This window comes from Equus asinus, chromosome 22, assembly GCF_041296235.1.
Source record: "Equus asinus isolate D_3611 breed Donkey chromosome 22, EquAss-T2T_v2, whole genome shotgun sequence".
Taxonomy (NCBI): domain Eukaryota; kingdom Metazoa; phylum Chordata; class Mammalia; order Perissodactyla; family Equidae; genus Equus; species Equus asinus.
In genome coordinates, this window is record NC_091811.1 from 34,113,764 (window position 1) to 34,139,555 (window position 25,792).

The window sequence follows — 25,792 nt, forward strand, 5'->3', positions numbered from 1 at the left end:
GCCAGGCAGCCCCATCAGTCAGGAATACCGCTTCTTCTACTTCAGATAACTCCTTCAAGAAAGAGGCTGCCATTCACTGAAGCCAGGGATTCATGCCCTGATTGTCAAAGAGAGAGACAATATGGGAGGTGGTCCCAACAGTCCAACTGACTGAAGGGGGACTTTAAGATCAACAATCCATGGGATTTGGAAAAGAAAGTCAATGTCTTGCCTCAAATGAAAAATCAGAAAGGGAATTTCACAGCTCTCTCTTTGTAACAAAAACGTTGCATGGATCAAAGATAAATTTTTACCATCCTGAGCGGCACATACCCTCTTTTCAGTGCATAGAGTTTTCCCCCTGAGAACCAGGAACAAGATGTGTGTTGTTTGGCAGGTCTTGCTCTGAGCATTTAATCACCAAAATGGTTCTTAGAAGAGAAATGTTAAAATCTGGTAAAAATGAAAAAAGTAAGACTTCTTCCAAAATAGATGTTTCAGCCAAATTTCAATATCCTCAAAACATCTTCTCCAACCATTAGATTCAATATTATAAGTGAGGAAACAAGAATGAAATACAATGACATCTAGGAGATACCATGGTTAATTTAACTGGGTAAAAAGGCAAAATCTTGTTGGTAAATTCCATGTTCCTGTGAGCTGTTTGAAGGTGGCTGGCACTCCCCAAAGTCTGCATTACTCACTAATTAACTAGGCAGGTCAGACTTGCCTCTGGGACCAAGAGTCTACAGCATTATGATTTGGGAGGAGGGGATGGCATTAGATGTTCTTGATCTTTAATCAAGTCTAGGGTCATATGTGCTGCAACAGTTTTCAACATTGTCATGCCATGCCTCCTGTACAGAGGAGAGTTACACACTGAATTCAAGTATTAGCGTATAAGCCATCACTGAAACCATTTGTCATTACAAAACCACACTAATTGGGTGCCTAATTGTGCATATTGTTGAAATAAGTGCTTTACAATGGTCAGTGCAGACAGATGTGTTGCCACCTTTGAGGAGCTCACAGTCCAAGAGGAACAGACCCGTTGATAGGGATCCACACTCACATACACACCAAAAGCAACAGAGATGATTTATACTTTGAAATAAAATGCTAAAGCCTGATCAGTATAAAACTAATAGGTGAATTCTGAAACTCAGTATAAAATAATTTCAAGTCCATTTAATTCTATAGTTGGAGCTTGAGGTTACTTGGCTCTTTTTAAACTCCAACAACAGTTTTCAAACATATTAATGCTTAAAATTAAAAAATGAATAGTGTATTTTTTTAAAAGCAAAGAAACATCCATAGTTACCCTAATTCTCTTTCATGCCACACTTCCTTAATCTAGCCAAAGCAATATTCTGAATAATTCAATTCAGTTCAATCCCGTGGCTTTGGGGAGGTTACCTGTGGATTAAAATGGTCCATCATTCAGCTGCTTGCACAAATGTTTGTGGGCCCCTACCACTCAAAAGAAGGGAGTCAGACATTCTGTCAAAAGCCCCCTAAAAAAGCAAATGACCACTCTGCTCATTTTACAATGCTTTCTTAATTACATAAGCTTAAAGTCTTATTTAGAAGAAGTAGTCAAAAGAGAGGTGGATTTTAATGTGTGCATACTACTTTCAAAAAGGTAAAAGAAAGAAAAGGCCCAGCTACATTGATATCAGGATAGTGTGAAGACAGAGAAAGTTGAGGGAGAAAAGACAGAAATGATCATATAAAGAAGGATTTAATAAACATTATAAGAAGGCAGATGTGAAAATAAAAATATTAAGAAAAAGGAGGGGCAAAATAACATTAGGGCAATTATACTGTGAATCAACACAACCAAAACGCCAGAAACATTGCTTTGTGTTTATTTCCTTTCTATGGAGATAATCAAAGGTTTCCCGCTGCCCTCTTTACCTATCAGCAAATTAATATTATTAACACTTATGTTCTTATGTTCACTTATGTAAATTAAAAAAATTTTCAAATGCAGTTTATTACAGGACTTGTAATCATTTAAGTTGTGTTTAAATTTCATTGCAAATGCAAAGCGACTCAAATATGTTTTTGTTATTAGTAACTGATCATTTAAAGCAACAAAAATAAATGACATCAAAATGACTTAAACTTTCATAAATTGAATTATCTTCAATAAATGTTAAGTTAACAAAATTAACTTTTTTTATTACCACTGCACAACACAGGTGAAAACATGGTACCATGTGCAACTATAGATATAACACTCTTTTTTTTAATTTTATGTTTTCCTTCTTTTCAGAAAACAGCATGTAAATATTCCGTTTGTGATTTAAGGTATTCATAAGAAGATGACCCTCATTGTCATGGCATAAGGTAGCCAACAGCAGAGAATAAGTCTGCTGATGTAAAATCTAAAACTTAATAGCAGCCTTAATTGTTCCACAGTCTTTAAATGTTTTGTAAAGAGAAAAATACACAGAATAAACCTTGCTTTTTTCTTCTATATACTAAAGTGTACCATTCTTTCAAGTAAATCCTCTGAACAGAATTTGTACATTATGATTGCCATCCCTTTGCAGCTCAGCAAAGCAAGGTAAGATAGCCTAGCATAGCTTTTATCTGCAAGGATTCCCCGAGGCAGTTTCAGTAAAAGGGTTAATGACAGATGTTTCCATTAAATCTGACCTACCTCTTAATTTTGCCATTGCCTGATAATATCCTGGCTTTGTGCTTATTTGCATGGGCAAATGGAGTCACTCCATAACAAGTAACACACCGCCCTCATTGAAACAAAAGGTCAATTCATTTTAAACCGTTGTGCACAATATTTTTTGCAGTTGCAGTTAAAAAAAAATCCCCTTTCATACAATGCTACTATTTACAAAGAATTAAAAGCTCTGTTTTCTGAACCCCTGGACACAATGTACATCTGTAGGCAGAAACGAGTACTACCAATAGAAATCAATACATCTCCTTGTAGGTAACCAACTAGGAAGATCACTCTGTCTCTAGGATGTTCCTTTTATTTTTATACTAAATACAACCAGGACAGAGTACATTTTCTTTGCTGAGGAATTAGTTGAAAACTCCAAAATGCTAGCAGCACTTTCTCGTTTACTGAGTGTTATTACTTTTGTGAGGAAAAAAACAATCTATAAATATAGAGGGAAAAGTTATTGTTTCAGGTTGGTTAAAAGATATGGGCTTTTTAGCCTTTAGGCTGCCAGTCCAAATGCTGCGGTTTAGAAGTGGCCAAACTCTTTCAGCACATGAAAAGAGTAAGTGATCTTGAACCTTGACCAGGTTGCTGTAATAGGCCCTTTACAAAAATAAATAAATAAAGGCAGTTTAAAATGTTACTTGCAAGGCTCTGTTCAAGCCATTTCTTCTGGGGGGAGGATCAAATACAGTGAAGACAAATGTCAAGGGGCCTTCCACGATTCTCATGAGGAGATATCTCAAATGTGTGCTTCCTTTCTGAATAGTCTATAGCCAAGACTCAAGGAACGTTGCATTAATCTAACTATGCTGCTTCACTTGATTACAACATTTAAGAAGTATAAAATTATCACTTGCTAGAGAAGTACTCTCTCGGTAATTATATACAGTGTTTCATACATATATATACACATACACTATATGCATATCAGATTTCATCTTTATCATTATAGTCTAATCTCTAAGACATTTAAATATTGAAATTCTGGCATTAAATTCACCTGACTCTGAAAACAGCTCTCTTGTGTTTTACTGATAGTAAATCCATATTCAAAACACTCCCATGACACTAAAATCTTTAATTATCTAGAAAGGAAATAGGCTAGACTGGTGGTTGGAAGAGTCATACTGGTTAAATAGTTTATTTTCTTCATTGCAGATAAATAAAGTCCACATTTGGCAGGAGGGCATTGCAAACCATTGAAACAATTTAGAAAACACTCCTTGCCTAGACCAAAGTTTTTTTTTAAACGAATTTCCTAAAGAAAATCCTAGTCTCACCATGTTGCCTTCATGTTATCTGAAAATGAGTAGATGAGGAAGGAAGATGAATGAGTCCCTATGAGCCCAGGAAGGAGTCTTCTCTGCTGGCATGTGAGTCTGTGGTGGGGTGAACCACGTTCTCCTCTCCCACAGATTGCCCATATCTGATTCCCAGCCCCAACCTCAAACCTGGATTCACCTACAAACTCAGGAAAAGGGAATCACATTTCCCCTGTTAATTCTCTATAGATGGTCCTTCATGACACAACGCACCATCAAAAGCATAAAACACAAATGAAATCAAGAAATATCTACAGAGTACATAGTTTATACAAAGTTCTAAGTACTGCAAAGGATAGAGTGGGAAAAAGATGTGGTTCCCTTCCGGTACAAACTTACTGCTCTGTGAAGTAATACTAAAAGAGTTGAACAATAATATCAGACTATGAAAATAATATCAAAAACGTAGAAAATAATAAATTAAACAAATGGATTTGGCTGAGCTGAGCAAAAGAAGAAATTAACAGGGCCGACCCTGTGGCTGAGTGGTTAAGTTCGTTTGCTCCGCTTCAGTGGCGCAGGGTTTCGCTGGTTCAGATCCTGGCCGGGGACATGGCATCGCTCATCAGGCCACAACTGGAAGGACCCACAACTAAAATATACAACTATGTACGGGGGGATTTGGGGAGAAAAAGCAAAAAAAAAAAAAAAAAGAAGAATGGCAACAGTTGTTAGCTCAGGTGCCACTCTTTTAAAACAAAAAAAAAGAAGAAGGGGGCCAGCTCCGTGGCCGAGTGGTTAAGTTCACGCGCTCCGCTGCAGCGGCCCAGGGTTCGGATCCTGGGCGTGGACATGGCACCGATCCTCAGGCCACGTTGAGGCGGTGTCTCACATCCCACAACTAGAAGAACCTGCAACTAGGATATACAACTATGTACGGGGGTGGGGGGGGGGTTGGGGTTTGAGAGATAAAGCAGAAAAAAAAAAAGAAGAAGAAGAAGAAGAAGAAATTAGAGATTTTAATCAGCTGATGGTTTGGGTTTATAAATCCAGTTTGGGACCTAGGGTAAATCAGCAAATAAAAGTGAAGTCAGAATGACTGGTGATTTGAGTCATAGTTTTATCGTTAATTAAAAAAGAAAACACTGTAATGATAGCTAGCATTTATTGAGCACTTATTGTGTGCTAGTAACCATACAAAGCAGTCTATACATTTATGTCACTTAATCTTCACAATTACCATATGATGTAGATAGAATTACTACCCCCATTTTATGAGTAATGAAACTGAAGCTTGAAAAGGTTACATATTTCCTCCAGGCCACAGAGCTACTAAGTGGTGAAGCCAGGAACTGTGTGTAGACATTCTGACTCTGGTCTTACACTCTCAACTCTGATACCTCTCCTGGGAGCACATGGGATTTGGAATTAGACAGATGGGGTCATAGTCCACATTCCCATATATTTGCTATGTGAGCTTAGGCAAAGTTCTTACATTTGTAAACTAGGAAAAATAATACTGCTCCATTGTCATGGAGATCACTCGTTTTGGACTGTCTGGCATCTTCTCTTCTCTTAAAAAAACACATTTTTTTTTTCCTGTGGGAAACAATTGGTCCTCTATTCTCAAACAAGAGATAAGCATATGTCCTGGCCAAGAAGCACTTTATCTTCTCAGTCACAAGGATGGGATCAAGTATAGACTCAATATACAAGCCAAACCAACAGGTGACCTATATGGGTCGTATAGAGCTATGAAAAAAGAAGCCCTAACTTTTTAATTTTAGGACAAAGGATTGGAGTTGCCTAGGCAGAGACCATAATGACAAAGCCTGCCTAAAAACGAAGCCAACATAGAGAAAGGTAAAGAAAGATGAGAGATTCGGAAAGAGGAAATGAGCCCTGGGATGGTCATGCCTGAAGCTAGGTAGCTCTTGAAATTTTCATTTATTTGAACTAAGAACACTCCTTCTCTTTTTATGTTCAAGCATATTTGAATTAGGTTTCTGTCACTTATGACCAAAAGAGCCCAAGAGAATAAATCACCTCACAGGGGTAATGCATGTGAAGAACTCAAGATAACTGTTATTAGTACGTACTCAGTGAATGTTGGCTGTTTTCCTTGTTATTTTAGTTATCACTGTTGTTAGGTTTCCACAACAAAATTGGGGATCTTAGATGAAAACCAGGGTTTGGAGAAAGAAGAAATTACCGTGGTTCAGTTTCCCTATACCAGGTATAACCAAAGAACAGGGGGATTAAGGAGTCGTAAGAATTAAGGAAAACCAAGTTAGCTTCCCAGACAATGATAGCATTCCCAGTTGGCCTCACTGTGTCTCCAGAGGAGCTATAAACAATTATTACCATGTGCCCACTTTGTAGTCATAATTTTCAGTCATATATCCAAATGATTATCCAGATAGAAATAACATTTTATAAAAACCAAAGCTCCACTTTCTTTTGCTACCATTACAATGTCAGTGATGACTTTTGTATAAAGCTCTAAAGGCAGGATCTTGCAAAAAGCTAATCAGTCTGGTTCTGAGAACTTTCTTCCATGTCACTCAAAAACCTAAGGTCAGTACTTAGGTCCCTAGGAATAACTGAGTCACTTAAGCTTCACACAGTACCATATACCCATTGCATCAATTTGACAGAAAAGGAACTCTCTCTTCTGCTCCCTTCTTTGAACATGCCTTATAACGTGCGAAGCAAGAACGGTTCCAGAGGAACGGCTGTGAACCACTGCGTCAGTCACATGAGCATTAAAACACGGCTTGCTAGTCATTACTATATAAAGCATTCTCTCACTCTGTGGAAAATGGTTTCAAATAATTGTTCTGTTCGAACGAGAGTTTTGTTCTCGTTTAATATAGCAATTTGAGAGAGAAAAAAATAGAAAAGAAGATATATTCAAGAAACAAACCAATATTAAAATAGTTGCATCAACCAATTGTCACCAAATGGTATCATCGTATTTGCAGAGGAGTCACACCTTGTAGGCTCCTAGCCCCAAGAGGCAGGCTCACGTCCTGACAGTATAGTCGGAAAATTGATGTACAACAATAGGAAGAAAGGGACAAGAATCTGACTTGACCTGCCTAAGCAAAGAAAAGTCTCCTCTGACTTTGAAACTCTATTCTTTCTTCCAGGCCTTTCTGTTGCAGAGCTAATAAGCATTGAGTGGACTCAAGTCTGAAAAGATTTTCACCTTTAGTTCTGACTTCTCTTTCTGGTTTCAGCAAAGTTTATCCTTAACAATGTTAGTTTGTGATTTGTGTTAGAGAATGCTACGCGATGAAAGAATACTGCAGCTATTTGCGAAAAAGAAACTAACTGGATTGCCGGTTAAATATCAGTAGCTCTAAATGTTACTGTGTGACAGAGACTGATGAAGAAATATTTTCTAGGGTCTTAAATTCATGCCAACAAAGACTCATGCCATTATTATATACCAGAGCTCTTCAACTATGGTTTCTCGGTAGGAAAAAGTGGTAGGCAGTAGAAGGGTGGGGCCTTCTGACATCTTTCTAAAGACATGGCCCTGAAGAATTAGAGCTTGCCAGTGGGCCACCCATGGAAAATCCTACTGCTTATATGAAGCATCACACTAAGTTATAAGAAAATAAATGAACAAAATACCCAGGCTAGCAATTCCTTCAAAGACGTTCTGAGGCTTAGAACCTGAACAGAGAACTAGGAGACGGGATGCTGCCAATCCTTTGTGGAGTGGCCCTGGGCAAGTTATTTTGTGTCTTGTATCTTCAACGATAGACTGTTGCTACCACTGCTATTATTGATAATAAAAACATCTTAACAATAACTCCTAGGAACAATATCATGAGAGTTAATGTGTGTACAGTGATTTAAGAATGAGGGAAGAAAGGCACAATGTTATGTACTATTACAAAATGCTTTATCAACCAGCATATTACATAATGTGTTATAATGTACCATGTGCCCATGGAAACATGAAATCATTCATAATTCTTAAGTACTGCCAGATGCATAGCTATAACAAATTTCAACTCTTTCAGAAGAATTCACCCACACACTCACTTCTCCAACCCATATTTCCACTGGTAACTGTCAGAATTGAGAAATCATAGAATAGACCCTTATTCATGTCTCTGTGGTAATTACATATAGTTTGCTTCATATTTGAAAAGGAAACATGTCTTATTCATAATTTTAAAACTATGACTTGCCCTGGACTGGGACATAATGTGTGCTCAGTAAATGTTTGTTGAACGAACGAATGAATGAATGAACATATAACAGTCAGACATGGTAAATAAAAGGATAAACCTTACTAATGGCCCTACCTAGACCAAGAAGAGTCTCTAACGCAAGAAACATTTAGAGTAGAGGTGGTCAAAGATTGGCTCCTTCCCAGCAAGACTATATGTTATTTCCTAGTATTAGTTCATTTGTCATAACTTTCTGGAATGTACAAGTAATCCTATTACAAGAGATCCTTGCCATTCTCAATGGAGGCATCTGGCTTTATTTAAGGATGCTGAATGATTTCATTTTTCAATGGCTGGGAACATGGTACATTACCACATTTACACAGACTTAAGAATCTCTGAATATTATAATATACCTATAGTAGGTGAAGAAATACTTTAAGTTTTGAACTAATATTCATAAGGCACACAAATGCAATGAAATGGAGAAAACTCTGGACCAGGAATCAGAGGATTTGGCTCTGCCACATACTTGCTCTATGAATTGGGCCTATTTACCAATTTTCTCTGAGCCTCTGTTTTCAGCTGTAATGAAAATTATATGTAACAACAACAAAAAAATTATATATCCAGGGTCAATGAGGCAATTTAGTAAGTCAAATAATGTACACGAAAGTAGTATATATGGAAAATGCCACACTATAACATGACAGCTAGGTATACAATGGCAGAGAAGTCTATGGTGTAAAACTGTAAAATCCTTAAGCTCAGGGTTCATAACTTATTCATCTCTGTACTTCTTGTACCTAGCACATGGCCTAAAAAATATATCAAATGAACCACCAATGTCAGTTGTTGAATTAGAAGCACCAACAAAATATGTGCATTCAATCCTCAGAGTGGCTCCTCCAAGCTGTCTTCTTATAAACTCTCTAATATGGTATTCTTCAAAGTGTGGTCCTTTCACAGCCAGCATTAGATTTGGTTGGTTTGCTTGTTAAAAATTCAGGCTCCAAAAACTCATCCAAGGAGATTGTAATACAATATATCAAGCACCCAAGATAACTTTTATATACACTGGTACAGTAGATTTTAAGTTTCCTTTTGGACATCCAGTAGCTATGGTACAAGATCAGTTCCATCAGAGAGGCGACGTGCTCTTAACTCATCTATTTTATATATCTAGCTTTTCGCAGTTTACAAACTGCTTTCAAGTAAATGAAATATCATATTAAAAACAATGAGAAATGGTTTTGAAACTTTATAGTAATACGTAAATCTAAGACAATATTAAAAAATAAGGTTGGTGTCCATAATAAATTTTTTTTAAAAAAAATAAACATTTCTGTGATTATTGTCTGTGTCTCCCTATGAGACTGTGCTGTCTACGGTGCTGGAACCTTGCTTTGCTCCCTGTTGTATCCCGGCCCTAGAACCTGGCACATAACAGATGCTCAATAAATGTGTTGAACAGAACAATGGATATATATAAACGAACATGTACATCTCAGAAGACTTGTCAGCTTAAAATCTGCCCATTAATACATAAGGATGGGTTCGAATGACAGAGTTTAGAGCCCCGGTTATCTTTATCAGAAGAAAGCAAGGACACAAGGCACAAATACAGGCTATCAGGTAAAGATTTTCATATATATTCCTTTGAGATACTCATGTTTAAACTGAGGTTGAAAATGCAAACTGGAAGGTAAGATCCTCAAATTCCAGAGCTTTCATTTCCAAATTAAACCCAGTTGCATAGGAAAGCCTTCTTGATGAAGAATGACACTTTGCGCTGCATTGAGGGGCAAAAGGGTAAGATAGTTTTGGGACTGGAGGGTGGGTAATGGTCAGATTCTCCTGCAGTTAGGAGAATGACTATGGGCTGGCAGGGATAATAAGTTCGAGATCCTGATGTTGACTAGCTGCTGTCCCCTGGACTCAAGTCTTGCCTGGTCACTTTGTGCCCTCCAATCCCTCAAAGATGAGAAAAGGGTAACTAACTGGTTGCAGACATCAGGAACAGTGATAAGAAGACGGTAAGAGAATCATACAGACGTTGCTTGACAGTGATGCTCTTGCTAAACAAAATGCTGAAGCCCAGTTTCCTCAAGGATGCCATTTGGCTCTAATCACCCTGAGGGGGACATGGAGAATACATAAGGTAAAGGTTGGCCATAGATACCTCTAAAATGAATAATCACTAAATGAGTTCAATGCTAAAGCCACGATTTTTAATTACCAATTCCTTACAGTGACCACTGTCAACCTTCCCACCCCCTCACTTCATATCCAGGATCTTGGCCCCCATGAACCATTAATCCTTACCTTAGCCAGCTCTGCTTTGCAAATGACACAAAGGCTCAGCACCCATAATCACAAAACCACCCAAATCCTGAACTAATTCAGATAGGGTGTGGAGACAGTCAACTTTGCCATAAAAGAGCTTTGTCCTTGAGAAGGGACCATGCTCATCGATTCACTTATTCCTTTATTCTGTCATTCAAAAAATATTATAATGCTTCATCGATTCACTTATTCTTTTATTCTGTCATTCAAAAAATATTATAATGCCTCAAGGAACATACAGTCGAATGATAAATAGTAGGATCGCAATAATTGTGCATTAAATGAATAAATACAGAATGAACAAATACTCTTGGGATTAAAATGGTTATAATTCTGCAATGAAGCCACCATAAGAACTTGCCATAAAGATATAATAAAACTTTCTCTTGATTATCAGTTGATATGGAGGGCTGATAAATGCACAAAGGTTCAAAATTTGTTCTTGATGCTAAATTAACAAGCGTCAATACCAAAAACTATAATCTGACCCATGTAGATTATTTGTACAACTTAATAAAATCCTGAACTTTCACATGGTATGAAGTAGAAATCAATCAACTATGTAAATGAAAACATTCTAAAATAGCTTCTGATGAAGACATAGTGAAAAAGATGAAATAGCCACACATAATAGGTGTTCAATAAGTGTTTGTTGCAAAACTGAATCCTTGGAAAAATCCTTTTTAGAAGAATATAGATAGAAATAAGAAGAAAAAGTATGAACCAAAACTGTGAGAACTAGAATTGATGTTGCTTGTACATAAAGAGAATAAGAAGCAAATTCCAGAGGGTAAATATCTAGAGACACTTCCCAATGGTTTTCAGAAGAGCAGGGAAGAAAAAGCGTGGTATATTTCTGCAGAAATTAGTTAACACATTACTAAAACAAAGCCACCTCTAGTATAAAATGTACCAGTGGTTAAAAGTTCACAGTCACTCTTAAAAATGTTTTAAGAGACACAAGAAGGAAAATATTACTCCTATTTGCAACTAAGTAATGGGGAAAAAGGTGAAGAGAAAGTAATTATCCAAAACTGGCACAGAGTTGAACCAAAAACAAGATGAACACAGGTAGTCAGAGATTCCATTTAACCTTTCACCTAAAACTTGCCATCTTCCTGAGAGAACGAATTCTACCAGTGGCTCAATTCTGATTCAGAAGGAAAAGAGTCACTTTCTGAGTCATAACATAACCCTGGTTTTCTTTTGGTTCTCCATTCCAGGCTTACCAAATCCCAACCCACTTTAATTTGTCTAAAGGTGGCCTGGCCAGCACCAGAGCTTAATGCTTCCATAAATGAACTCTGATTGACATGAAAGATGACTCACTCACAGAAAAACTTGTATTGCTGCCATTTGGTCAGTTTGGGGTTTGTTTTTAAAATGAACGCCAGTTGAAGCTGAGCAGAGGCCAGGGTGTGTTTTTATTTTATGTCTCAAATAAAAATAAAGAGTTGGGTATGAATAATCAAAGTGGCAGGCGCCTCCCTGGATACTTCTAAACCTTCCAAAGCAGTCCCAAGGCTCAGCAAAATGTAATATAGTCAAAATAACCATGAACAGCATTTGTACCAAGGGTTTGCCCCAGAAAAAGAAAAAAATTGCTATACAGACTCCCTTTTGGTCCCAAATTCCAGGGCCTTTCAACATTATATTAAAATATCCTTTTTGGAGGGTGGTAGTCCTAGAAAGAGTATTCCTAGAAGTTAGAAGGATATCAGATAAAAGAAAGGTAGATATTATTATTCAGTATAACTCTCAAAACAAGCACACACTCTTCTAATGAGCCATATGTACTTGATCGCTCCCTATTAAATAGTATAAAACATATACTCAACTCCTTGTTATTCTGAGATTGATTATGAATTTTATAGATTATGCATATTCTTTACTTCCCTCTCTACAGCTTGAGTTTTCTTTGGATAGTTCACAATACTTATTAAATCACGAAAGAAAGAGAGAGAGATTGAGAGAGAGGGGGTAAATGAGAAAGAAGAAGGGGGGAGGAGAGGAGAGGAGGGAGTTGAAAAGAAGAAGGTGAAACTAAGAGTGAAAATTAATAAGCAAAATATTCTTGAAAAAAACGGTAATGGTGATAAGAAAAGGGAATTTAGCAGGTTAAATGGGGCTTGTGTAAAATTTATGGATTTTAGTCACCAATATGTCCTAGAAAAAGAATTAGAGATGAAAGGCAAGTATACAAAGGATAGTGGGAAATACTGATGATATCGTTCCAAAAATTTGAAATACTGAGTCAAAAGAAATCTGAAACTTTTGATTCTGTTATGGAATAAAGAACAATGTAAAGAATTTTAGGAAGAAAACCTACTCCTAGATCATGATGTATTTGGAAGTAATTGGCCCTATAGTATATATCATAAAGATAAATAAAGAGATAATTGAGAAAACTTGTGATAGAAAAAAACCTTCACTTGCATATGATCTGAGTCAAGTTAAATGGTCACTGCCCAGCTGCAGAATAGAGGTTATTTTTAAGATCTGCTATTGTTGACTTTCTCATGCCCTCAGCAAGCTAACTCTTAGAGTATCTTTATTTCGAGAAAGGCCAAAGCCTTTTATATACATTAGCCCCCAGTTATTTCTGAGCTAGATAGGTATTGTTAACACCACTATAAGCACAGGGCAAAAGGATGCAGAAGGGCTGGCTTAGTAGGCCCTGGGAGTGCCCGGAACTAATCTAATGAGGCAAACGTCATCCTCCCACTCAGAGTTGGAGCCTCAAGAACAGGAACTCATTTTGACATAGCTGCAAGCACTGAGCACAGCTCTAGAAACTAAGGAGGAATTAAAACAAAAAGAAAAATTGAAATTGAGCTCAGCATTCAGAAAGATCTCAGGGACCAGGCTGCTTCCATAGTCAGAAAATAACATTTAGCGTTGTCAAATGGTACTCCAGACTCACGGTCTTCAAAAACACAGGCAAGTCTTCCTGAAGAATGGAACCAACCATAGAAATTTCTGTGAGCACTTTAAGTAACAATGATTTGTGATGTGCTTCTAATTTAATTGTTGTAAATCAGAGCATGGAAACCAAAGTCATGCTTTCTGTTCCGAAGCCCTGCCTTAGAAATAGATGCACCTGTTTCCTCCATACCTCAAGTTCTTGGCCCCACACACCAGACTGAACTCGTCCATCATCCTGGCTCTGCCAGTAGGGTAAAAGAAATAGCTTTTCTGTATGTAAAGTTAAAAAGTTTAATAATTTCATAGCAACTGTGTGATTAAAACAGAGTTTTATGTCATTTTAAAGCTACAGCATTATAAAAATTATTGTAAGCAGAACAGACTCTAGCATTACAAGGGGAGATTCAATATTGGAAAGAATCTCCTGAGCTGAGATAGCAGTGATTATCTTGTGACAGATTAGCATATCTGCACAAGGAAAATCCCCTAGTTAGGGACCACGGCAGGATCCCATCCATCATATTACACGTTAGTTCAGAGAACTAAACCTCTTGAAGCATTTTTGGCAGCAGAGAGAACTTTTAGCATCCTAATGCTTTTGCAAGGCTGGATTTTTCTTTTCTCCCCAATGTGCTTCAAGATTTCATAACACGAGAAACATAGGAGCAAAAGTTAAAATGCTTTAATGGTCCCCATAGGCTATTTAAATAAACACTGTGATTGCAATTTAGACAATCTGGAGTCCATTCAATATTAAATCCCCACCCTAAGCTACAGCTACTACACAAATAGGGAAATCATGGTATACTCCACATGGCCATTTACTACTGCAATGACTGCCTCTTGACAATCACGGGGAGGAGCTAGCCAGGGCTAACATTACACCAGTTAAATCTGTCAACAACTGGAGAGAAAGCCCTGCTGAGCAAATACACTGATCCCTCTCACACAGCCCGTCTTTGTCCGGACTTTGCTACAACTCCACTAATCTCAGACTATCTTCAGCAGTGCAAGCAGAAACTTCTTCTGCAACCAGCTGTAACAAAAGATGCCTTTCTTTATCTTCACACACTGTATGTATATGTTTATGCTGTCCCTTCCGTTCCTTCCCCTGCCATTTCCGCCCCTTCCTACAGACCCAATCCTAAATAAAGCTTGACTGGAATAAATCATAAGCTATTCCTCATCTCAGAAAAATACATGAAGAAAGAGGCAATGGCACTGATCAGATCCTTTTGACCGGGTCCTCGTAAAAATAATACTCCATGATGTACGGTTTTGTCTGCACCAGGGAAAAGAGTATACTCAAGAACTAGGCAGGCAATAAATATCCTAAAATATGGTGTGCCAAATTGAAACAATTGGGTGATGAAATACATAGAACCACTGAGAGTTCCTCCAACTGCTTTCCGACATCATGGCTTCATGGAATCATGGTACCCTTTTCATTTTTATGTACTGTTGAAAAAAAATATTGTATTGGAGTAATATTTTAGCTATGGGATTAGAAAAATATTGTTATTATTGAGTTTCTTCTGGTTATAAAATGTAATATAGTATTTATCTTTAGCGAAGAAAACCAACATTTTTTAGGCAAAATTTATATTCACTAAAATGAAAAATCTTAACTATACAGCCCAGAGAGTTTTTACCTACGTATTCATCTACTTAATCACACTCAGATTAATATATAGCATATTTCCATCACCCTACATGGGTTATTCATGCCTCTTCCGGTGAATTCTCCACCAGAGGTAACCTCCATAGATTAACTCTGCCTAGCACCAAACTAGGTTAGTTTTGCCTGAAACAAATATGCTTGAGCCTTAGATGCCAAACACTATTCTGTGAATTTTCTGTATATTACCTCATTTTAAACTCATTTAATCCTGAGTACAAGAGGAGACAGGTATTTCTGTCCCAAATCTCCAAGAGAGAAGATAAGTAATGTGCTCAACATAAAACAGCATCTGAAATTCTGAATCTGTAAAACTCCATCAGTTAATCTATATTTATACTGTATAGACTATTAAATATGACCCCCAATTAATAGCTTAAAATTTAAATGCATCACATAATAACAGTGCTAATAACAATATGAATCCCATTCTATCTGGTAGGTATTGAGCTAAATGCTTGACTGCACTGCCTCATTTAATCCTCATACCAACCCTGTAAGTCAACTACTGCTATCTCCATCTTACAGATGGCTCAAGGTGAACATATTTGTCCGCATTTAAATAATAAGTGGATTCAAATCTTGTACTTTCTGACTCATAGTGCTTGGTTTGTAATAAGTGCTCAGTAAATATGTGTTGAATCACTGAATTAAAGGATGAATAAAATGTTTGAGGAAGAGGAGACTATGTTTTGAAAATGCTATGCAAAGTTATTCATCCCTTCCATGAGAGCATTTACAGTAAAAAAAAAAAAAAAAGAAAAAAGAAATTGGAAGTTAGACAGAACCGTAAACATCACTTGGTCCCTTTCCCTCGTTTTAGAGATAAGTAAACTGAAACACGAAGTGACCTGTTCAAGGGCACATAGTCTGATAATGTTGAAACTTGCACTGGAATTCAGGTTTCCTGATTCCCATTCAAGTGTTAGCTATGTTCTATTTCTACGGTTCTGAATGGAGCATACTACATGGGTTCTCAATAAGTTTGCAATTGAATTTGATACGCTTATCAACACTTCAAACAGCTGTGACAGCTATTCTGTATTGTGTTTAGAGGAGAATGAGAGAAAAGGAGAAATATAGAGCAAGGTTATTTTCCTTGAGATGTGTAGACATTTCATTGTCAAGATAAGAATTAACCTTATGAGACAGTGAATATTATTAAAATGTGTTCTCCTGAAAGAAAACACCAGATTGCCATATGAAAGACTGTATGATGAGGTATATCACTAAATATCATCAACCACCACAATTTATAGAACAGATAATACCTACAGTGAAACGGAAAGGGATGAAATCAGTGTTGGCAGCAAACATCAAGAAACTTGAGACCCGTTTAAAAGTCCTCGTAGGCTCACAGATTTGAGAAGAGAAATCATCCACTCCTAACCCCTTGTTTCACATGGGAGGAAGTGCTCACAGGATGATGACTGTCTACCCAGGGCCACAAGGCTTCCTTGACAGCACCAATGTGGCCACAGCCACTCACTTCCATCCAGTCCAGGAGTCTGTCCATTAGCATCATTTTACCAACTTCTCCATGAGACATTAATGGAGAAAACCTATTCCTTACCCGAAACAGTAAAATAAGTTAAAACATTAGTAAGGTAGCTCACATGACTTAAAAGATACCCATAAAGACTTTACTTAGCAATACAGTCATCAAATTGCTTCTATTCTGAATGCATTGCCAAACTAAACTTTTGCACTTACTATACATTAATTTCTTAAATATTATTATTATTATTTTTAGATTTTACTTTTCTTTTTCGTCCCCAAAGCCCCCTGGTACATAGTTGTATATTTTTAGTTGTGGGTCCTTCTAGTTGTGGCCTGTGGGACACCACTTCAGCATGGCTTGATGAGTGGTGCCATGTCCATGCCCAGGATCCAAACCGGTGAAACCCTGGGCCTCTGAAGTGGAGTGTGTGAACTTAACCACTCAGCCACGGGGCAGGCTTCCTCTTAAATATTATTACAAAAACAAGCATAGATAAGTCACAGAGAATGTTGAGATACAATATAACTCCTTCAAATGATTCACTATACAAAATGTATAGCTCAAGGAGAGTAAATATGAAAAATATAGTTTTTAAAGAAGACTTTTTTCTGACATCTTATGATGGAATATACTTTTCTTCTCCATTTAAAATTGTCAGTAGTACACAAGCGATTTCATCCTGTGAACCCATGAGGAATGCAACCACATGCAAGCCTTCCAGCTGTTGTTCGTCAAGAATTGTAATATTTATTCTGGGAGAAGCAAACAACAGATGCATTTGGAGAATGTGAGTTCACCTGGTTCCTATAGCATATGAGCTCAAATTTAATTTGCTAGTCAATACACATCTTGTAAAAGAAGAACCACCACCCAAACCAAAAAAAAGCAAAAAACCAAAAAAAGACCAGGTTCTGCAAATTTAAATTTTAGACTGCATAGATAATCTTGATTTTAATCTTATCTTCCATGCCCCTCCCATATGTACTGTAATTAACAAGTAACTGTTGGGCGTACTTCTCTGGGAACATGTTTTTTCTATGCATTTCAACACCTTATCGTGCTACCTTCTGTAAAAAGGCCTCTTCATTTTCTGGGACAACTTACAGTTGCTTTAAAGATGACACGAAATGTATTTTCAGCTCTCTTTCCTGATTTACAGCCATTTTCAATAAAACTGCCAACCAGGCATGAGAATCCGTGAAAACACTTCAGGGTCCCTGAAGGACCATCTAGCATTTTCAAATGAACATCCGTATTAGAAACCAGAATTTTTCAATAGTGATTCAAATTTAGACCTTGCACCTAGCAAGTGCTCCAATTACACATTTTTGATATCTTCTAAAAGGAAAAAAAAGAACAAATAATATACAACGAATTCAAGCAATTGCACAAAACCATGTAGAAAGAATAGATAATTTTTATTTATTTATTGCTTCTCTACTCTTGCTCCCAGCTTTTGGGTATTTGATAGGTAATATAAAAAAGAATAAACTTGAGCTTAGATAAAAAGTGAAACTTTTATCACATGACTTCTTGATAAATTTCTAATAAACTCATAGCGGACTAACAAATTATCTTTTTTGGATAATGTATAAATTCACTGTTTTTTTTTAAATTAATTTGTCCCTTTTAGCATGACTTTTAAAGAGTGAGACAATTAAAATAATGCTAGCATGGAAAATTGAGATATCTTCTCTTTAAAAGCTACCTTAAGTCTTAAATCTGTGAGATTTAAAGTAAAGGTAGTTCACTGGAAGTCAAACTCTACTATTTAGCAAAAAGATACTGCATGTCTGTTAACTCATACTCAAAATACGTTTATCTTTTTTCTATCAAAGTTCAGTGTAGACAAACTATAGAGTAAGTTCAATGGAACTACATTGCTTCTTTTTTTTTTCAAACTCACTTTTTACTTCTAAATTCATAGATATTTCCAAATGGGAATATAGATGTGCTCAACCTAGCATCAGGCCACACACAAGAATCAAATGAATTTATTTCCTTTTCTCCCAACACATCAGCAATGTCCAGGATTTTTAAATTCTGCATTGCCACTAGACCACAAATGATACCAGATTCGACAGATCAAATCAAATGTGTATACTGAGACTCTAATTCTATAGAAAGACAGTGAATGATCTCACAATCTTAAATCAGGAAGAAAAAAAAAAGCTACCACCTGTACCTGGATAGCAACCAGCGATGATTATAAAAACTAACTACATTAAATACAGTTAAACATTGCTGTACATTTTAGTACCTATTTGATTAATGACAAGAGTAGTGACAGACAGTTGCAATATGGAATCTAATGTTTATACCCAAACAGTACATCAGTCATTTAGCCCAAATTTACCTTACTCCCACACAAACCTGGTGTCAGGCTCAATGTTTATTTCCGTAAATTACAAAAAAAAAAAAAGAGCTCAATCTTCAATGTAAGAAGTCTTACTTTTTTCACATGAACAAAACTAGTATGTGTGAAAGAAAATTTCAAAGCCTTTCCAAATATTTTTGAATTCACTTTTGGCCTTTATCTGTAGCATTTATCACACCTGTCTCAAACGGTCAGCGCCCGACTCAGAAATCTTAACTATGACTACTGCCATGACCTGGGAAGTTTGGGTTCTACTCTTCGAATTGCTTTGCTTTTTCACCCTCCAAACATAAATTTGCTATCTCCCTGCTGATACATCATTTACATCATTAACAGTCATTGGCATTCAGAAACAGGGACTGTGATTTTCCTAATGCTATACCATGTAAGACTTAAGTGAAAAATCAAGAATACATTTGTCAAACTCTTCTTTCAAGAGACAAGAGTGTCAGTTAAAAATCCTATGCTTTCACATCAGAGGGCTATGATCTGAGTCAACTGTACTGTAGAAGGAATGAAAAAAATAATAATTACTTTTAAAAGTGGTCACTGTAAAACTGCAGACTGATATATAGTATACGGAGCCATAATCGCAAACTGCCCACCTGCGTTTGAGAAACTTTTTATTATTTCAATTAAGAAAATTATACTTTAAAAGACATGGCTGAACCACAATTTAAAAAGGAAAAAAACCCCAAAAAACCATGGTTGAAATAAGCAAACTTGAAATTTGAATGTTCCTCAGCTGGAATCAAACTGAAAGTAATCACAGAATCTCATGGCTTGAGTTTTGTTTGTTTGTTTGACTTTTGCTAAACTGTTTAATTCATGAATATTTTTCAAAGGAGCCAAGGAGGCTGAAGGAAAATTACACTAATATGCAATGTGATACAAAGGAAACACACAGAATGCACAAATGCCTCCACACGAAGGCAAGATGTCGCTTCCCTTCCACGTATATCACATATATATTAGCAAATCAAAAGAAAGGCAGTTAGCAATTGGAGAGGAAGAAATGGAGATAGCTGATAATTAGATGTGGAGTAAGGAAAGTGGGGAGGAAGACTGTTGGCGATGGAAAACGAAAATGGTCATAACTTTTAGCCCATTGGTTTCATTTAAATCCAGCTGGTAGAATGAGGGAGTGTTTGGGTTTTTTCTTTTTTCTTTTTTTCTTCTTACAGTCATTCTCCAACATGTGTGGCATCTAGCATCTGGATTTGAGTGACTTATTATTATCTTTCTAAACATATAGTTTGATATTCCTTTAATTAAAATGGTGACCATCACCCAAAACAACTTTTCTGGGGAGGGACCTTGTATACCCACAAAACCCAGACATGGCTTTGTTGAACCTGCAGGCAGTTTTGTTTAAGGGAGCATGAAAGACTTGGCCAGCCCTCTGTGCTCTCATTTTCTTATTCTCTATTATCTAGCCACTTAATAATTTCAGAAACCTTAATCAGACTCTGACCAAAAAAATCCACACAGTGCTTGGGATAGAATGATAATACCATCTGTTTTCATTCTTCTGTGGGTTCTTTCCAGCCGTACAATCCAGCATTCTGGTTGCTTTCTTTATAATGATCCTGACATTATAGGTGATTTAAAGGAAACTCTCCTATGCCACTTGCTTCTTGCAAACATGCAGAATTTTTTCAATTCGAAAAAGTCTGGAGTGTTTTCACATTCAAGTTGATTACATTTGAATTCTATAGATAAACAATCGCAATACTAAAAGTGATCCAAAGCTATTTCTTGCTTTTTTGTAATGGTTGGTACGACCGAAATTTCTTCTAAAAGAGTTTCGTTGGCATGAGACTTGTAACTCTCTTAAAGTCTAGATGGCAATTTTAAAAATAAAATATTTAAACCATCCCTAAAAATAGAAACAACTGACTTACTGAGAACCTTTATACAGCGACTTTTCAAATATACAGCTATCCTTTACTATATTCCTTAAGAATTAGATTACAATATCCTGATTCAAGTATGATAAAGACAGAAATGGTGATATAGTTTTCTTCAAGTCATGGTAACAACTGAGAATTCAGAGCAAAGGTCAAATGCTTGTAAACTCTTCGACACAGGAAAAATTAGCCAATGATATGGAAAAACACACTCCAAATAATTCACTTTTGCAGACTTTAACAATCAATATGGAGCACCATATGATAGATATGGCTCCAACAATCTGTATCAATCATGAAGATTGGCAGTGGCACACTACACAGACCAAATTTTGTCATGCTACCACAGTCGATCTTACAGACTCCGTGTAACCAAGACTTACTCTGGTGCTTTCCCCGACACCCCACACAGCCCTTCCAAGATCTGCTCCCAACACATTCAAGGGCTTTTCTGAACCAAACCTGACTGAAAACCTTTGGAGACTGGCACACAATTCTTACGACGCTCCATGTTTTCCTTCCAAAGGCTGCATCTTTAATACATTATATTGGGTTTTTCCCATCACACATTTAATGTGTGAAATTTCTAAACTCTTCCCCTTCACTTATCTAAATTGAACTTTGGCAGCCAACAGTTAACTGTTGGAGAGTTGCTTAAAAACGATCAAACCCTTTCTAGATCTGATTGCAAGAAGTATCAGTGCCAAGAGAAAAATTTCAGTCTTCATCATACACAAAATCAATATGTATGCTTCGCTCTGGAAAGAAAGCCACCTTGAAAATAATTAATAAAACATCAAAGCTGCATACAACTTCAAAAACCCACATGAGGCTGAAATATTTGAGGCAATTAAAAGAAATTACTTATTTATATAAAGTGGTACTTGTCTTTGAAAGGTATTTTCATATATACGTGTGTGTGTGTGTGTGTGTATATATATATATATATATATATATGAAACTGAAATCTCAGTTTTGGCTTCAAAATAGCAATTTAAAATCTTAACAACATACCCATAGCAATTATGAATGTTATGTTAAATACATAAGCTTTGAAAACCCTTAAGAATAATTTGCAAATAATTAGATAATTTCAAAAACTATAGAGAACTGCAACCTGTATTTTCATTGAAAGATAATGAATAGGCATTTCATTAGAATTTGGGAAAAGGCATAAATTTTATGTTTACAATATGTACGTAGGTGAAATGACCTCCATAAAACACATGACAACAAAATAAATCTCATCTATTAGTCACATTTTACTGTCTTACAGAGTTAACTTTTATTTATTTGTTCTTAAATATATATGCTGTGCTTGGTGGTGGGTATTTTAAAAACAGGTTTAAAAAAGGTGACTAAAAAGCACACTAGGTATGGATGAGGAGAGAGACAGAGAGAGACACACAGAGAGAGAGACACATAAGAGAGAGAATCACAAATCAGGGAGGTGCCTGAGGAAAGAAAAGCTTAACAGAAGAGATGATGTTTGTTTTGGCTTTTGAAGATGAGCCATGGTTTTCGAAGGCTGAAAATGGAAGCATGCACATCTTGGACAAGGGTACGCAACTACATAAGGAGGAGGCTGGAAATCGTGCTGGGGGTAAGATAGAGACAGGTCTTATTTACCTGGATTAGGTGCTTAGACTTTATCCAGTAGGTGACTGGAAATCATTAGAGGTTTTCAATCAGGACGATGACATAACCTGATTCACATTTTTATAAGATAACTAGCATCATTAATGAGATAAATGGATCTATAATAAGAGACAGGAGGTGAGGAGTCTACTCGGGAGAGTTCCGTGACACTGTGTAAGAACCTCAAGCAAAGTGGGAGCATTGATGCTTGAGAGCAATTTTCTCTATGCTCTCCATAAAGTCCAATCCTACATATCCAATGTATTGATTTCAAGGAACTACAGTGCTTTTTAGAACTTTCTTCAGCATTTCTAGAATATTTATCTTTCTGAAAAGGTAGATCACCATTTTTCTTTCAATTTTGATAGTTTCCAAATAAATGTAGTTTTTGCTTTCTTTTTCGTTGAGGTATGATTGACATATAACATCACATCAGTTTCAGGTGTACAGCATAATGATTCCAGCGCACCTTTTTAGGCATTTCTTAACCAAATCTCTCAAACTCCTTAGCAACGGAAGGATGACAAGTTTTACTCCTTGTGTAGAATTAAAAAAAAGTCACTATGACATCACCTCTGCATCAATTTCTTGAGAGCATCAACTTCTACATCTCTATTAGTCATTAATGTTTTATACCTGATGATACAGGAAAAAATACAACGGTGTCCAGTTGCATATTGTGTCTCTCTTCCCCATTAATTGTGTTCTGCTCAGTGTCACCTCGTGAAAGTGGACAAAACAATGAAAATACATGGCATTTGTTTGAAATTAGAGATAAGTAGAATGGGTAGAAATGCTCTAGCCATGGAATTAAAGACCGAGAAGCTGTTTTAGAATTTATTGAATCAATACTTTCACTTTAAAGATGGAGAAACCTTGACCCAGGGAGAGTAAGTGATTTCCCAAAATACAATCTACTGCAGGATGGGCTTTTCTAACTAGACCGCAAGGAACCACGGAACCGTTAACCCTTATTTCTGAAGCACTTTATTTTATAAATGATAAAGTTGCTAATGAAATTTTAAAGAAGTTTTTTTCAAACACCTGCAAAAGCATGACATGAAAATAAGAGATATTATATTTTATGTTTCCTAAATTAAGGAAGATGTTTGTTTTACTTATACCTTTTATTAAATGAGAAGGCAAATCACTTAGTATTTATCCACAAAGTTGCAGTAATAATATCCTAATCCTGCAATGGTAGTGAACACATACTCAATTTGAAACCGTTGATTAAAATGACCATTTCCTTGGGTACAATATATAAATTGCTCAGGAGATCAGCCAGTCCTTTGGGATGTATCATCGGTGATTTAGATTTCATAGCATGATGGAACTGGTCAACTCCTTTTTTAGAGATACTTGATTTTCTTTTTTTTTTTGGTGAAAAAGTTTGGCCCTGAGCTAACATCTCTACCAATCTTCCTTTATTTGTTGTATGTGGGACACCACCACAGCATGATTTGATGAGCAGTGTCTAGGTCTGCGCCAGGGATCCAAACTTGTAAAGCCCAGGCCGCTGAAGCAGAGCATGCAAACTTAACCACTATGCCACTGGGCCAGCCCCAAGATACTTGATTTTTTAATATCTTTTTTTATCTAGTTATAATCTATAGGTGGTTTGTATTTTGATAGATGATGAAACAACTGTAACGCATTCATATTCAAGTCTACCTATGAGTTTTAAAACACCAGAATTATTCCACAGTAGACTAAAAGTGACCGGTAGATAGAATTTTTGTGCTGTATACATTTACTACTACTTTATTTACTTGGACTATAAGCAAACTTCAAACAATGATATATTGTTTAACATTCAGGACTAAGGGTGTACTACTTTTGCTTTCCATTATTCTACAACATTTTAGCAAAATTTTGATAGAGTTACATGGGAGACAAATTATGTATGTAAAATAAAAACACTCTTCTGCAAGGACAATATAACTAAATGAAACTTGGAAGAACTGAAAAAAATGCCTTTGCATATTTCAGTCAGAAATTGTATAAATAACTACATGACACCAAAAACATGTAGACATTTTGGAAAAATCTTTACTATAGATTAACTATCTTTACTATGGCAATGCTAAGAATATAGAGGAGCTAAATAAATAAATGTTTAATGTCTAATCCAAATTTGATATTAATTAAGTACAGCAATGTTATCTCCCACAATATTTCCTAAATTCTTTCATATTGCAGAAAGTAACATCACACGGGTTAAATCGATCAAAATAAAATTTGGCTTAAGTGACTTTAGTTTTTGCATGCATTTGTGCAGGCATATATAATTTTTATATGTATTTGAAACCGTTATTGCTAATACTAGTTTCTATTGTCTGTCTGTATACTTCCCCCAGGACTATGGACTGTGTGTTGAAACTTCTAATGTTTGAAGATCTGCTTCTTTGCCCTTTGAACTGTAAGTCACTTTTGTTCCAAAATATTGTTTGCTGCATTCTGATTGATCCGTGTGCTTTTGCATCTTCCCCCGGATTCCAGAGCTATGTCGCATTGCCTAAACCATGCAGAGAGAGCACAAATATTTGATAAGCAAAGCTGACTTTTAAAGTCTTTGTGGGGGAAGAAATGGCATTGTATCTAGTGTATGATTTTAGTATGTCTCATTGCAATGGTTAAACTGAAAAAATAAAAAACAAGATTGCCAGGGAAGACAAAAAAAAATTTTTAAGGACAATTCTATGTACTTGTGCATAAATAAATTAGGATTACCTTAGCTTGGTCTGTGTAATCATTAGCAGTAATATGCTTATTAACGTGTTAGTTTAATACATATGGCATCAAAGTAAAACCCAATGATGGAATTAAGCAAAATCACAAAATGATCGTTTTCTCTCTTTACCCTAAGCTGAGCAAGGAACCTTTCCAGACAGTGTGAACTCATTGGCTTCCCCATAACTCTACAGAGCTTCCGCTGCCATATAACTGGGAATCAGAGAGGTGAGGTCATTTCATCACTCCTTGCAAAAAAATGCAAAACGTCTGCTAAAATCTGACTTCATTTGATTTACTCTCCAAGACTGTTTTTTATTAAATATGTTTGACTGCTATCTCTAATTAAATGTAGAATTAATTTTGGCAAACTAACCACAGATGCAGTTTATGTTCAATTTTATCAGACAGATTTATTTATAAGCTGTCAACTTCTTGAAAGACTTCATTTTGGAGCAGTTTTAAATTGCTAACAGTAGCTGTAAATGGAGCTACTGTTCTCTGGAACACTAAAGGAAAAGTATGCTATAAATGTCCATTCCATCTGTGAGGAAT

At 36.3% G+C, this 25,792-nt stretch overlaps 1 protein-coding gene and 1 long non-coding RNA gene across 16 annotated transcripts in view; one reads left to right on the plus strand and one right to left on the minus strand.

The window, feature by feature from the left end:
- Positions 1-25,792, minus strand: part of SOX5 (SRY-box transcription factor 5) — a 951,808-nt gene that overhangs the window by 490,857 nt on the left and 435,159 nt on the right. The gene's annotated exons all lie outside the window — the stretch shown is intronic.
- The window catches only part of LOC139041596 (uncharacterized), a 32,430-nt gene continuing 30,584 nt past the window's right edge, over positions 23,947-25,792 (plus strand). The window contains exons 1-2 of the long non-coding RNA XR_011497051.1: positions 23,947-24,926; positions 25,374-25,465. This is a non-coding gene — a long non-coding RNA (uncharacterized lncRNA). The remainder of the gene's footprint in view (positions 24,927-25,373; positions 25,466-25,792) is intronic.